This window comes from Sphaerodactylus townsendi, linkage group LG10 (genome assembly GCF_021028975.2).
Source record: "Sphaerodactylus townsendi isolate TG3544 linkage group LG10, MPM_Stown_v2.3, whole genome shotgun sequence".
Lineage (NCBI taxonomy): Eukaryota > Metazoa > Chordata > Lepidosauria > Squamata > Sphaerodactylidae > Sphaerodactylus > Sphaerodactylus townsendi.
In genome coordinates, this window is record NC_059434.1 from 47,778,840 (window position 1) to 47,795,122 (window position 16,283).

The 16,283-nt window shown below is 40.9% G+C and overlaps 1 protein-coding gene across 6 annotated transcripts in view; it reads left to right on the forward strand.

Moving 5' to 3' along the window:
• The window catches only part of NR3C2 (nuclear receptor subfamily 3 group C member 2), a 153,242-nt gene that overhangs the window by 70,060 nt on the left and 66,899 nt on the right, over nt 1-16,283 (forward strand). The gene's annotated exons all lie outside the window — the stretch shown is intronic.

Below are 16,283 nucleotides of genomic sequence, written 5' to 3' on the forward strand. Positions count from 1 at the left end.
GTTGACTAACAGATTAAGGATAATTTTTCCCTAGCAATTGAGGTGGGATCACATGGAAAGTTGGTCAAGGGAAGATAAATGGGCACCCTTATTCCAGTCACCAAACACCATAAGCAATATCGTAGAAACTACATTTCAAACCAGATAGGAGTTTGAAATAAATTCTTATAATGGGCAAGAAAATTATATCAAAATGCACAAATCCAAGGATCTAGAGAAAAAAATGAGTGATTTTGGGAGAACTAGGATTATGGAAAACAAAGTTAATATATGAACTTGGCAATTAGAGTCGTTCTGAGCTGGGGAAAAGACTTTATTAACAATGATGTTGATAAAATGGTGAGTCTCTCTGTCTCTGTCTCTGTCTCTGTCTCTCTCACACACACACACGTAATACACAGACAGTACAATATACATGTTGGAAGTGAGGTTTAACACACACACCCCAACTATGAAGCTTACTTGATGATCTGGGAAAAGTCATAATCCCTTAGCTGCGATTCTCAGGGGGAGTTCAGAATAACTAGTAGATTTATGACTCAAAATGTCACTTGAAGCATACAATAAAATTCATGCAAATTATTGTCCTTGTATCAATAGCACATTAACTTCTGTGGCTATACTAGATTATGGTTAGTTGCTGTTTATTTGAATTTGTAGGTGTAAGTATGTCTTACAGTGTGTCTCTGTGTCTCTATTACACTGACCTAATTCTACAATGTCTCTTATGTATTACTTTTGCATTGGTATCAGTGAACAGAGCATTTACTGTATGCTACAGGGATTTAAGCCAGTGAGGAGTTTGTATTCTCCTTTGAATGTCTCACTACATGGGCTTGTCTCAGTTTAAGTGCAGAGGTACCTGTAAGAACACAAAATCTGTGTGCCAAGCACACTCAGTACTTGTTTGTGTATTCAGCAGTTTTCCAGTTTTCCCACCTGAAATTTTGAGAGGACAAAGTATATCTGGACATATTTCCTTGATTATACTGTAAACTGTTGTGCTACTTGTTTTTGATTATTTTATTTTCTTTGTAATTTTTTGAGTGCTGTGTTGCATTTCATTTCAGATAAACAGTGGAATTTGTGCTTTCTAGAACCATAATATATAGTTGTGTAGCAGCTCCATGGCAAGTTACACATACTTTTTATTACTTATATTGTGCCTGCACAAGTAGCTTCACCAATGGAATGACCTGCATGATCATATATGATTGACATAAAGTAAAATTCTGGCTGACTGGAAAATAGTCTTTGTTCCCATAGCAACATGTCTGATGCACTAGTGCCAGGGTTACTAGCAATATTAGGGTTTCTTCTTGAAGTTGACAATGATAATTTAATTTTAGCTAACAGAGCAGTGGTTTGCATTGCTGTCATTGCCCCCCTGGCCCTGCCCATACCTAATACTACTGGTGATCATATTGTTTTTAAATGTTTAAAGTGTTCAAATTTTATCATAAAAATAGTCCATTCATGAGCTTCTATTCTAATTTGGTGACATTTGGACCAAATATGTTTCGATAAATCTAATAGGCTGTATTTCCTGTGAGGCAAATGAATGCTTGCATAGGGTTGTTTAAGAATGGCAGTACATAATGTTGTTTCTTGTATAATTGAGGCTGTGTGATGCTACAAACTCCACTCTTCTTCAGAAAAATTGATCTCTGTATCTTGGTGATCAGTTGTAATTCTGGGAGAACTTCGGGCTACATCTGGAAGTTGGCAGCCCTACTTGGAACCAATGTTCTTAAAGAATTGCCTGCCGCCATATTGTCCTGTATGGGCACTATGTTCAAAGATGTAAAATTTCCAGAAAATTTGAAGTCGGGGCTGATAATAAAGGTTTTAAAAGATAAAAATATATATGTCCAGAGTACACATAAGAGTTATCATTAACTAATAGTGTAGGTTGCCATACATTTTGAACAAATAATGGCCTATCTTAAATAAACATTTCATTCATTCCCTAAGAAGAAGAAAATATATCAGAATTCCACACACACTGTGTTCCTCCATGTTTCCCACTAGAAAAAACTGATCTTCTCATCTTTAAGTATGTTCATCTTCTTAGTTCTTCATTTATACTTTCTTACCTTTAGAGGTGCGGTGGTTATCCCTGAACATGTTTCACCTGATTCAGGTTCTTTTGATGGAACTTTTTTAGCCCAGAGAAAAACATTTCTATTTAAGAATTCTTTTAGTTAATTAGTTGGTTTTTTACACTGTTTTGTTATTAGTGCCTGTTGCTTTGTGTTTTAAAGTGCCACTCCAGGCTTGGTTGAATTCATTTTGTTTAGTTGGTTATTTTGTTTTGTGCAGCTGCTGGTTTGTTACATTGGATTTCTTATATTGGTTTGCTATTCACTACATTTTTAATAGAGAGATGATACATACAGAGGTGGGATCCAGCAGGTTGTCACAGGTTCCCGAGAGTAGGTTACTAATTATTTGTGTGTGACAAGAGGGGGTTACTGATTGGTTATTTTGCCACGTGATTTTTGCCTTAATTACGCCCCTCCTCCGCTCCTCAGCAGTAGCGCGCAGAACTTGAAGCAGTCTAGCAGGAGGTGCACTGGCGTGCGTGGCAGCCTGCGCCTGCGCACATTTGTTTCCCGCCCAAGGACCGGCGCAGCAGCTGCGTCCTTGCCACAGCCCCGTTCAGCAATGCCCCGCTCCCGGAATGCCTGGCCATACCCCCATTGTGCCCCGCCCAGCCCCATTGGCGCTATGCCACTGTTTGAATCCCACCACCATGGGAACCTGTTACTAAAATTTTTGGATCCCACCACTGGATACATACATCTTTTCAATAAATAATAGGAAATAGCAAGCAAAGAAAAATCCAAGAAGGATGAGAAGTGGGGAATTTATGAAGAAATACTAGTTTAAAGATAGTTGTGCTTGTTTGCAGTAGAACAGCTAGATTTGAGTCCCATTGCACATTAGAGACTGTTAAAATTTTGGAAGGTATAAGCTTTCGAGAATAAAACAAGCCATTGATACTTACTGTGAAAGATCCTTCTCCTCTGAGGACAAAAGAATATCTTATAGGAGCTTTGACTCTTGATCTTGTAATTTTTGTTGGATTCGAATCTAACTTCTCTAGTTCAAAATAACTGTTTGGGAGACATCATACTATATATGAAATGCAGTGAAATGAATTCCCTCCAACCTGAATAGAAATTAAAGCTACTTGGCAATTTGCTGAATTGAGTGCCTAGCTACATTTTCAGAGGAGCAGCTATATCTGTGGTGTTCCTGTAGGCTATGTGTACTACAGATCCTTCCGAATGATGACTCAAAAATAAGAAATCTGATTTGGAGCCTGTAGAGGTCAATCATTGCAGCTGAAATGTTTGATGATGCTTGCTCCAAGATGTCCTTTGGAAATAGTATCCTGTCAACTTTGATGTATGCAAGTCACATTGTTTGGATAAGAGAACTGCCTCATGGTTCAGACTTTGCCAGACACAGATGACTCTTGTTAATTCATTTGCTTAGTCTGTGACCTTGAGTTATATGATGCCTAGAACCAGAAATATGGTAAAAGAATATAGTGATCTCAGGGAAGGGTAAGAAGGGACAGTTAGCAGGGAAAAATAAACAAACATGGTTACTGAAGGAGATTATGTACCAAGCCTTCAAATTATCCTCAGAAAGTGGCATATGAGGTTACAGGGTCTACTTGCAAGACTGAATGTACAATATTTATTGTTTAACTATAAGAGGTGCAAGCATCTGTGACTACTATACATTGTCAGGAGACTTAAGGGAAGGGTTACCAATGACAAGGTGGAGCCTGGAGTACTTCTGGATTTCCAGAGGTTAGTTCTGTTAGAGGAAATGGCAGCTTCAGAGGGTGCACTTTATGGCATCCAATCCCTGTTGAGCTTATTCTCCAAACTCTGTCCTCATTGAGCACTGCTTCCCTCCAAATTTTTTCCAAGAATTTCCCAAGCCAGAGTTGGCAACTCTGCTTGAGGGACTCTGTATTCCACCCCGCCTCCCCCCCCCCAAAAAAAAAATTCAGGGAGCAGTTAAAAGGGCTGAGTATTGAATTATTTGGAAAGTTCTTTGGCAGCTAAAAGAATTATGAGGATATGTGATGCGTGAATCCTAGACAGAAGAAGAAGTTGGTATCTGGCAGTATTTTTTAATTAAAGGCAGTAAGACTCATACTCTGGCTTCTATTGTCATGGGAAGTTATATAAAGCATTACCTTCAAACCTTTGCTGCTTTCCCACTCCCTAATTGACATCTGCAGCCCACTTGGATGACCTCATAAATGCATTCAGGAACAGAAGTTGTTCCATATGAACATTACTAAGGAAGTGCTGATATTTTGCCTGCTGTTGTCTTGGGAAAAGCAGAACAATTTGCCCCTTGAAATTCCCCATCAGTGTCTTTGTGGACTTTGCTCAGGTAGGTGAACAAAAAATTATGAGATAACAGTCAAGAAATGTTAATGTAATTGGCTGATTTAACTAGTATTTGCAAGAAAGAATTAATTGGCCAGTTGCAGGAGCGTGTACTATGAAATTCTAATAGCATCAATCAGCCCCATCCAGACATGGAGGGGGGAGCTAATTGCGCTGTGGGCGTAGCACATGCCTGCTGTGGTGGATTTGCCCTTCCCAGGGTACTTACTCCGGCAGAGGGGCAGAAATATCTGAAGGCAGCCACCACCACAAACTACAGTGCTCAGATGTGGTGCCCTATCAGCTCCATTTGCATGGTACAGGCATATCAGTGATGTTCCTGGAGGGCAGAGGCATCATTTTCTACCCTCTCCCCATAACACACACACGTGCGCACCCATCCACCCCCACCTCCCCCACAAACCTTAGTTCAGCCTGAAAGTGCAGGCTGGAAAAAGCGGCCTGTTCACTTGAGGCTGAAAACGGCCTGGTGGGAACTACACTTCCCAGGAGACCTTGGGGCTCGCAAGGTCTCCTGGGAAGTGCAGTTCCCAGCAGGCTGTTTTGAGCCTCAAGTGAACAGGCCACTTTTCCAGCCTGTACTTTCAGGCTGAACTACGATAAGTGTGGGGGAGCGGAGGTGGGGGTGGGGTACCACAGGGAGATTTTCTGCCCCTCCAAAAGCGTGCACCAGTGCAGGGCGCTCCCCAGACCCCTGGTAGCTCCACCTCAGTTGGAGGGTGGAGCCATTTGTTGGCTTCCATCCTGGGTTTTTGGTGGTTGCACTGTAGCCAGAGCTCTTGGCCTTTCCATTGAGTCCAATGGGGGCTTTTTGACGGTGGGGCAGTTTTTGTTATTTGTTGCTTGCTTGAACTGCTGGAATGTCCTCTTGGATGCAGTGGGACTGAGCTGCTGCGGGGCTGTGTCTTACCACCTACAGCTTTGGATGGGGTTAAATACAAGTATATTTGTGTAAAACAGATGTACTAGTTTTTGGAACAGCATTTGTAATTCAGTGATATCATAGTAAAAGAAGGAAAAACTTAAATGTTTAAAAGAAAATCTGTCCTTTTTTCTAGATAGAAGTTATTACTGTAATGCTTGTAAGAACCAGCAGTGTCTTGCCTTTTAAGACTTCAAGATGGGAGGGGAAAGATGAAGGAGCAGCAGTGCCGTAGGAGGTTAACAGCTCGTGTATCTAATCTGGAGGAATTGAGTTTGGTTCTCCACTCTGCCACCTGAGCTGTGGAGGCTTATCTGGGGAATTCAGATTAGCCTGTACACTCCCACACATGCCAGCTGGGTGACCTTGGGCTAGTCCCTCTCAGCCCCACCTACCTCACAGGGTGTTTGTTGTGAGGGGGGAAGGGCAAGGAGATTTTAAGCCCCTTTGAGTCTCCTACAGGAGAGAAAGGGGGGATATAAATCCAAACTCCTCCTCCTCCTCCTCCTCCTCCTCCTCCTCCTCCTTCTCCTTCTCCTCCTCCTCTTCTTCTTCTTCTTCTTCTTCTTCTTCTTCTTCTTCTTCTTCTTCTTCTTCTTCTTCTTCTTCTTCTTCTAAGATTGGCGTTTCTGAGGAGAAGCTGGGAAAGGTTCTGAGACAACTCTCAGGATTTTAAAATAATTGTTTAGCAAATGAGAGTGGCAAGAACAACATTTTTAGCACCTTGTTTAATTATTTCCTGCTCAGAATTGTGCTAAGAAGTGCGTAGTCACACCAGCTTCTCCCTATGCCATACAACAGCTAAGGCTCAGTTGAATGTTGTCCATAAAGTTGCCAACTCTGGGTTTGGAAATTCCTGGAGATGTGGGAGTAGAAGCTGAGGTAGGTAGGAGTGAGGGCTGTAATGACATTAAGCCCATCCTCCAAAGCAGCCATTTTCTCCACCGATCACTGCCGTCTGGAGAGTAATTATAATTCTGGGACATCTCCAGGCTCCGCCTGGAAGCCCCGTAATGACATTAAGCCCATCCTCCAAAGCAGCCATTTTCTCCACCGATCACTGCCGTCTGGAGAGTAATTATAATTCTGGGACATCTCCAGGCTCCGCCTGGAAGCCCCCCCCCCCCCAGTCTGGAAGTTCTCCCCTCTGGAAGTTTCATTAGCTCCATGGAATATTGTCTTCTTCTTAGATTGGAATTATGGTTACCTAGAGAATCTGAGTAGCTTGAGAAAAGTCTCAGGTTAGTATGAAGAATTTCAGTTACTTTATTTTACAATTTGTAATCAGAATTGATATGATTGGAATTATGATGTTTATTGCCAGAGTAGAATATATTAAATTGTAAAGGAACTTTGAAACTAGATAGCTCTGTGTTGCTTCAAGCCTTTCACAATGTAATTTCCCATTCTTCATGTGTCCATCTGGAAGTTGGCAATTGTATCTGCCCAGCTTTAGGGATGCATCCTAACCATGCTGCTCTGGCCATTTAAATGGCTGGCTTAGATGGACTTCCTTTATCAATAGATGCCTCAAACTGCTCCCTACATTTTCTTGCCCATTTCCCTTTTTTAAAAAAATGTATCTATTTAAAAGTTTAAAATTTCCAGTCTTAACTCTGGTGTGAGTTGCTGCCAGCAGAAATTTTGGAACAAGGTTATTCAGGTTATAACTTGAAAACTGGCATTCCGATCATGCGTATTATCATGCAATGAAACACTGCTTGTATACACAACATCTGGTTTTATAAGAATAATATCCCACTAATGTCCCCCATATAATCAACTTTGAAAATAATGATAATCTTATTTTATTAACTTATTGTTTGACAAAATCTGTTATTTTTAATCAATAGTATACAAATGTTACTTAAGCCAATTTAAGTAAAAGTGGGCTTGACAGGTATATTTATAAAGGTCAGTGATTTGCAAGCCCCAATGACATGGTGAACATAGGAAGCATCCACACTATTGAGTGACCATCTTTCTCCCCCTAAGTTCAGCTCATTTCAGCTCATCTCATATAAGCACAAGTAATGCTACCAATAAAATTATGGTAATAAAATAAGCAAACTCTGTTTATATACCAAAAAGAAAGTTTCCATGTGTGTAACACATTAAAGTCTTTGTTTTCTTTAGAGGGATCAACACAAGGTATAAATCTGCAATTTTGCAGTGCTGAGTATATTTATTTGTCGCTTTACACAACTATCTCCAAATGTTTCCCATGGTCACCTTAGGGAGATGGTTTTTAAACAATTCAAGCAACATTTATTATTTCATAATGCACTACTGGAGTTTTCTGTTTTTTAGGCAACATAAATAACCATGAAGAAAAAGTAACTTACTATGAGGGAACAGTTGCTATGTGGAATCATTGATATATTTGTTTCCATGTATTACCTAGTAATAGGTAAGCTGACATCCAGTTTAGCTAATGGCACAATTTATTACTGACTCTACCTTGTTTTAAAAAGTAACTCAATTCTGAGAGAAGGGCCAGAGTTGAAAGCCCTTTCCGCACGGGCGGAATATGGTGGCCTGGGGACGGCAAAAACGCCGTCCCCAGGCCGCCATTCGCACAGGGGGCGCAGCTGCTGCGCAGCCGCGCCACCCTCGCACCGCCTGACCGGCGCGAAGCCGGCGTTTCCAAACCACGCTTCCCCAGCGGGGTTTTTTAGAAATGCCGACTTGGAGCCACTGCCGTGCAAACGGCAGCGGCTTCCAAGTGCCTTCCCCCCCCCCACCGGGCGACTCACCAGTCCCACGGCCCTCTGGCGCGTCGCCGAGGCCTGGGGACATGCCCCCTTTGCCCTGCGACCCTGGAGCGGCCGCGCAGGGCAGGGGGCGTGTCCCCTGGCCTCGGCGACGCGCCGGAGGGCCGTGGGACTGATGAGTCGCTCTGACGACGGTGCAATAAACAATAGTTCCAGCCGATTCCTGGGACCATCGCGCAATTGATCGGTCACGTAACCCAACCCCTTCATACTCACAATGCGAGGAAGACGCCGAAGACGGGCAGATTAAAGATACAAATAAATTTAAAATAAAAATAAAATGAGTTGATCTACTTCAGACTTCATGAAAAATTCTTTGTTGATTCCCTAGTAAGGATTCTTAATGTAAAAACTCCAAACATGTGTGGCCTTTTATAATAATAAGATCTATGACACATTTCTCAGTTAATAGCTATTTGTATCAGCATGCCTGTGAAGTTTTATATTTTCCTTTTTTAAACATCTCTTGCCTCTTAATATTGTTAAATGTTCAGAGCTGTTGCATAACTAGCTTAACAGTTGTCTACCACATTCTTGGTTTTTCCATAGTTGAGTAAAGAGAGAATGAAAGCTGTCAATGTGCTGTGGTACCTTTTGTTATCATTTTAGAAGTAGAATTGGTTAAGCTGAGATGGCAGTGTTGAAAAAAAAATCCATGGCGGATTCCGCATGGGTCAAAAACAGCAGTGTGAAAATGGTGTGAAAACGGTGTAAAATGGTTTAAAACAGTGTAAAAGGGTTTACGCTATTTTCACACCACTGTTTTTGGCCCATGCGGAATCCGCCCATGTTTCCCCAGACGTTTCTAAGAAGAGATAGTCACCCTGGGAGGACTGAGATGCTTCTTTGCGATCCTGTCCTTGCATGCATGTAGATTGCAGTTGCATCTACACCTCATTCTTTTCTGCATTGTTCCAGTGCCCAGCTTATTTCTAGGACAATTGTGCAGGAGAATTTCCTGATGGATTATATCCTGAAAAATTGGAAGCCCGTGTTTCTAGGGACTTTGTACTGGTAATTGAGGAGAAGGAGCAACTCTTGTAGTATCTTAAGTAGGCAAAAAACCAAACAAACCCAAATTTACAAAGTAGTCTCCCTCTTCAACTGCAGTTTGTATGCACTTTCATTTGACCTAGTAAATCCACTGTGTGAACAGATCTGCAGATTCATTGCTCAAATCAAGTCTGAATCCACAGTAATGTCACCCAGTATCAGATTACAATTATAGACGGACATGAATTACGGCAACAATCTTATCTATTGCTCTTAGATGGGGACAAATATAATGTAAAGTAACATTCCTTATTCACATACACTTGCCAGGGCTTCCCTCAGTGGTATAATAAACATCCCACTGTTATCATCCAACAATTGTGTTATGTAATAGATGTATAAATATCACAGTGAGTCGCGCTACTGAGCCTTACAGATTAGCAGAGGCAAAACAGGAGGAGCAGCATTATTTCCAGTGTGGAATTAATACAGTAGACACAGATTTATTTAAAAGGCAGTATACTAGGTGCACATAAGCAGGTCAGAGCCAATATAATCCTAGTCCCTAATCTGGTCTGAGCCACTGATATTTGAGACGTGACCTAGGGTAAACCACTTGACCACCTCCTGGTTCATCTGATGAAGCCACAAAATAGGCCAAAAGCAGCTTATTTTATTTAATGAATAAAAATTAAATCAGAGGCCAGGACCTATAACCACAGAAGTTATGTGCACTCATACAGGGTCTGGGTTTGTTTCTTGAACAGAAGTCCTCAGTGTGTTGAACAAAAGCAAATGTCCTGCTGAGTGTGCCCAAGCATCTCACTGGATTTCAGCCTGTACTGCCCAAAAAAGTGCATTTGTTTAACTCCCACTTTAGTAATAAAACAGAAGTTACATAATTTTGCAGCCTGAGAATTTTTAGATGGCAGACTTCTACTTTCTAATGTCAAATTATCCTGACACCATAATATGCCATTTATCTTGCTGTGTACAATTATGAAATAGTCTTTGTATAACTGAATAAATTTGGAACAAGATCTAAAACTCTTCTGGGATATTTTTACCTTGAATTGTAAAAAGCTGATGGTTAAAACCAGTTAAAATTAGCGAGCTTCTCAGACTGTGGAACTTATGTTGTGTGCAGAAGGAAAGGGAGAGATATAAGGCTCACTGTTGACCTCATCCTGATTATGGAGAAGGGAGCAAGAAAGGGACCCAATAATTGTGCAGCACACAACAATCGCAGTGCACTTACAGTCTTTTAATAATCACTGGGAATTCTCCCCCACCTCTGCTAATATGCATTACTATCATCTACAAGTTATGTTTCCCATATTAAATGTAACCATATTAACTTTCCAGACAGTGTAGGAAGAGGCAATCACTTACTGACCCAAACATTCTGTTTTAGTGGTGGGTAACCCCACATACTAATCCCTGCATTACGTGCTGTCTATTCATCCTTCATTGCTTTTATTTCACTCTCCCCCCCCCCCCCCCCCGGTGCTATACTCTGTCTCACCAAAAGCAAAAAGAAAAATTGTAACTTCATTCGCCACATGCTGGATCGTCTTTGTTTTAGAATGCTCTGTTTAGGTCCCAGTACCTACGGTTCAGCATGTGGAGAATGAAGTTACAATGTTGCTTTTGGTGAGACAGAGTATAACTACTGAGAAATCTTTGCCAGTTTTCATATTCAGTAAGGAAGGATTTTTGTTAACCAAATAGACCTAGTCCGTTTAATCTATTCTCCTTTAGCCAGTTAGGTTCTGCTTTCCTGAGTTCTTCTACCAGTCCAAGGCTCTGTATAGCAAGGTCTTACCTGCTCATTTGAAGGTCTCAGCTGTGAGAAGGGAATGGCATTCAAGGTTCCCACTTACATTTCTCTATTCCGCTGGCCAGCCTTTCCACTGTTTTGAGCAAAGATCAGTTTCCCTTCATTGGTCGTTCCTGGACTTTAAAAAGCCAACCTAAAGATGAGGTGGATCCACCAGTAGCTTCCTGGTTCTCAATGGGAGAATGAGGAGCAGCAGTGGCGTAGGAGGTTTAGAGCTCGTGTATCTAATCTGGAAGAACCGGGTTTGATTCCCAGCTCTGCCGCCTGAGCTGTGGAGGCTTATCTGGGGAATTCAGATTAGCATGTACACTCCCACACACGACAGCTGGGTGACCTTGGGCTAGTCACAGCTTCTCCGAGCTCTCTCAGCCCTCACAAGGTGGTTGTTATGAGGGAGGAAGGGCATGGAGATTGTAAGCCCCTTTGAGTCTCCTGCAGGATAAAAAGGGTGGATATAAATCCAAACTCCTCCTCCTCCTCCTCCTCCTCCTCCTCCTCCTCCTCCTCCTCCTCCTTCTTCTTCTTCTTCACCACCACTCAGGAACTGGAGAGCTAATTAGTTGGTAGCTCGTAGTTCCCTCTTTAACCCCTGACTTCTGTGTTTTAACCCCATAATTGTATTCCTGAGCCCTGCCGCTCTGTTAGGCTAACTCTGTATTGTTGGGTCCTGGGTGAGTAACCAATGGGGTCCCTATAAACTGCTTCTGAACAAGAAGGTTCTATTCATCATGAGCTGATTAAGTAACATTGACTTTTTCATGGAATTTTATCCAGCCATATTTTATGGCCACCTAAGCATGTGCCCTTACTACATCTTGTGGCAGTGAATTAAATCAGTTAAATTACCCTCTGCATAAATCAGTTAAATTACCCTCTGCATGAATAAATGTTTCTGCCTGCCTGTCCAGAATTTGTTGTCTTTCAATTTCACTGGATGATCCTGATTTCTAGTATTATAGGAGAAAATCCATAGCTTTATAGCAACATTCATTGTTTTATAAACCTGTCATCTGTTTACTAAACAAAGGCTACCCACAACTTTCTCACAGGGAAGGTACCCAAACTTCTTGTTCATTTTGTTGACATCTGCAGTTTATAACTCTGCAATATACTTTTTGAGATGGGGATAGTAGAAGAGTACACAGCATTCCAAATGTGGTCACAGCAAAGATGTATACAAAAGCAAAGCAACTCTTTCCATTTTGTTTGGATCCTAGTGATCCCTGTCATAGAATTTGATTTTTCAACACTGCCACCCAATGAGTTCATGTTTTCATTGTCTTATCTATGATGATTCCAGACTCTTTTCTGATTTGTTAGTTCTTTCATTGTCTTATCTATGATGATTCCAGACTCTTTTCTGACTTGTTCATACCCCACCAGTGCATGTGCAGTTGGATTTTTTCACCCAATTTTCATTCTTTTAATTTACATTGAATCAGACTTGCTTTTTTGATGCCCTTCAACTAGTTTGGAGAGATTCTTTTGGGATGCTTTCACCATCTTGATTAATTTGTTACAGTTATGTTACAGTGCAATCCTAAGCAGGTGGTAGGTGTGCCATAGTACTTGCATAGCCATAATATAGCTATGCTTCCTCCCAAGAGCCTTGCTGTGCTGCAGTCAGCAAGCTAACAGGGACAATCCCCACAAACCTCTGTGGAATTGCTCCATGCAGCTCCATGGGCTGCACCTGCATTTCTGCCAGCATTGGTCTACACCATCAAATGGGTGCATTCCTAGCCCAAAAGGGCTCAGGAAGCCAACTAAATCCAACAGTGCCCCCTTAAATGTCCCCTTCAGTGCTGCCACATGACTCCCAACCACCAGCATATGTGTCTCTGTCCTGGTGTAAATGCCCTTACACCAGTGCAAGTGACTTTAATGCCATTATTGGGGTCTTGCCGATTCCTGGGGGATTTTGCCATCCCCCCCCAAGACTATAGTGTAAGTGTTCATTCCTGATTCTAGATGTTTACTATAAACCCATCCTAATACATATCCTTGAATTACAATCCTTGCCACTGCTCTGTTGTAAAAACTATCAGTTTACTCATATCCTTTGCTTTTTTTTACTTACTAACCCATGAGAGGATCAGTCTTTTTATCCTTTGACTTTTATTTACTCGAGAGCCTTTGGTGAGCTTTTTGGAAGTGCTAGTGTATAGCATCCATTGGATTTTCTTATCTACGTACTTGAATAAGAGCTATACGTTGGAGAAGCCATGCTGGTATCTTCCTCAGTAATAGTTGAACAATAGTTCTGTTAAACAATAGTTGAACAATAAGTTCTGTCTCTATTAAAGCTTTCCATCAATTAACTTGGAATGGGTATTAGTCTAACTCAATGGTTATCAACCTTCCTAATGCCGCAACCCTTTAATACAGTTCCTCATGTTGTGGTGACCCCCAACCCCAACATTTATCCATTTTACAGATGGAGAACACTGATGCAGAGAGTCTTAGGCAACCCCTGTGAAAGGGCCGTTCGACCCTCATAGCGCCAGGTTGAGAACCACTGGTCTAACTGGTCTTTAATTTCCTGGATCTCACCCCCAACCATTTTTTAGAAACTATGTTTGATTCTTTGTAATCCTTGAGAAAGAAGGCTGGTTTTGGATCCAAATTGTGTATTTTTTGTTAAGAGAACAGTAATTTTATTTTTGAATTATTTAAGAATTCTAGATATATACCATCCTGAACTGATGGCTTGCTACTTTTTAACTTGCCACTTTGCAATATAATATAATCTCTTGTCGCCTGTGTACTTTAGATACTTTCCCTAAAAACAGAAGTTCTGGTTTTGGTATCTATGCAATATCTTCCCAATCAAGACCAATGTGAAGCATTCATTCTGCTTTCTGCATTCTTTCTAACTTTCTGTAGCACTCCTCATATATCTTTGTTGTCTGATAGTCCAATAGCTTCCCAATTTCTAGCTGGTTTTTATCTTTTAGTGTATTTAAAAGAACTCTTATTTTTTTTTGCAATATACTCTTCAGATTTTATTTTTGTTTGCTTAGCACCATCAACATTCACGAATTTTGCCAAAATTTGTGTTCATCATTTTCTATATTTAGATGACTCTTCTGCTATTTGAAATATGTTTTGCGTTTCTTTACGTCAGCCATTAGTCATTCTTGCATCTTTGTGGATTTGATGGTACCTCCTCATCCATTGAGACATTCTATCCAAGTTTCAGTTATTCTGGATTTGGATTTCCAAGTGAGAAAATGGAGAAGGAGGGTGGGGTGAGGGTTAGAGGGGAATGTGTGCAACACATCTTGGAAGTCTTGGGCTGCTGCTCTCTGTCCTACAGCTATTACTGACGACGTTCTCAAAGCAATGTACAAAACAGAAATATTAATGGTAATTAGGTATTGCTCTTAACCTCTGGTGGAATGTCTGTCTTGTTGATTGGTTCTACTTTCCCGACTCCTTTTGGAGGTGGTTGAACACAAAGGAAATGCCTATCGTTGTCTTAGCATTTTGAGATGGAATGGCAACATGTGGTTGTCAACAAACTGTACAGTTGAGAGCTCTCACCATGCAATCTACCTCATTATAGATTATGGAGAATATATGATGTTGTTGACATGATCCACCTAGAAAATATTACGGCCACTGTGAACAGCCGGATTTTGGTCTTCTGTCTGTAGTTTGTCTATTATATGTGCCACCAACCCTTAAATTAAGCAGATATAATATTCTGGCAAGATTATTAATAACAAATATTTGAGTAAAAGTCTGTAGAACTGTCATCCAGTAGAAGCAGATCAGACAAATATGCCAACATCTTCATTGTCTAACGGAAACTCTCCACGTTTAGTCTATGAACCATGTAGACATGTACATGTAGGGTTTTAAAAAGAATTTTTTTTAGGTCTGCTTTGCATTTTGTAATGTTTTGTTTTGATTGTTCAGATGATGGGGTCTCCAGAACTGAATGTGAAGTTGAGTACCAAATGAAAAACTGGGAAACTGTTTTTTTTTATTTTTGTGAATGCTTAACATGGGGATCATACTATTTAATGGTTCCTAACTGTCCTTGGGGGGAAGGCAACATGGTGTATAACCTGATCTCATTAGATTTCAGAAGCTAAGCAGCATCAGTACTTGGAAGGGTTGGGATTCAAATAATTAACAACCGATTCTGGTGGTGGGATTCAAATAATTTAACCACTGGTTGTTTACAAGCACCATTTTAACAACCGGTTCTGCCAAAGTGGTGCAAACCTGCTGAATCCCACCACTGGAGACCACTAAGGAAGACTCTGCAGAGGAAGGTAATGGCAAAGCACCTCTGCTTTTCTCTTGCCTTGAAAGCTCCCTGCTGGGGTCACCATAAGTTGTCTTCCACTTGATGGCACTTCACACATACAACTGCACTTGTTTGTAAAATTGCTAATCAGTACTAGTTGAAAGATGCTAGTACATGGTGAGGGCTGCACCTGCAGGAAACAAAATTTAAACACTGGATAGTCTGTATGAAACTTTGATGTTCTTCTGAGTCTTCTTATGATGAGCAGGCTAAGTCCTTTGCTCACAAAATGCCTGTTTAGAAGAAGAAAGTTCAAAAAAGTTGCTAATAGTACTGTGAAATCCTTCAGTTTTAGAAGTTGTGAACTCTGGGAGTGGCTGCTGAAGCCATAGTAGCCAAAGAACAGCGGAACAGCCAGACCATCTGGGTGGGTCCTTCATGAAAATGAGTTAATTACAAGAAAAGAAGGGGGTAATTAACTGAATGCAAGTGAAAAACCTAGTGTGTGAACTGAGTGGTGTTGACAGGTTTTCAGCAAGTCCTAGCTGTTGCTTCCTATGAGGTGAGTGAAGGGGGTACCTGGTGTTCACAGATAGTGAGCAAGGGACTGAGGTTATCAGTATTGTTGGCGGAAGAAAGCTGTTCTTAGCACTCTTGTTAGAAATATAGTAATCTGCCTTCGCTCTGCATAAATATGGGTCAATCTGAGATGATTGAGAAGAACAGAAACTATATGTGTGAAGAAAAAAAATCTTTTCAGTGAAGTTTAATAAAGCTTCTATTTACTATGTTTAGATCAAGGCTAATACTAAAGGGTTGGTTTAGAATTGTAAACGAATGCATTTCAATAAGCCTTTGCCATTTATCAGAATGCTACATGTCTGCATTCAGTTGTCATAAAAAGACACTCGACCATGTGCAAAAATGTACAGTTTTTAACAGAAAGCTTACTGTAATAGTGATTACATTAATAAATATTTTGCTGTGGTGATTTTGAGGAAAGTGTAGAGGCAGACTCTAAGAAGTAACTAATAAACTGATTTGTGTGTGT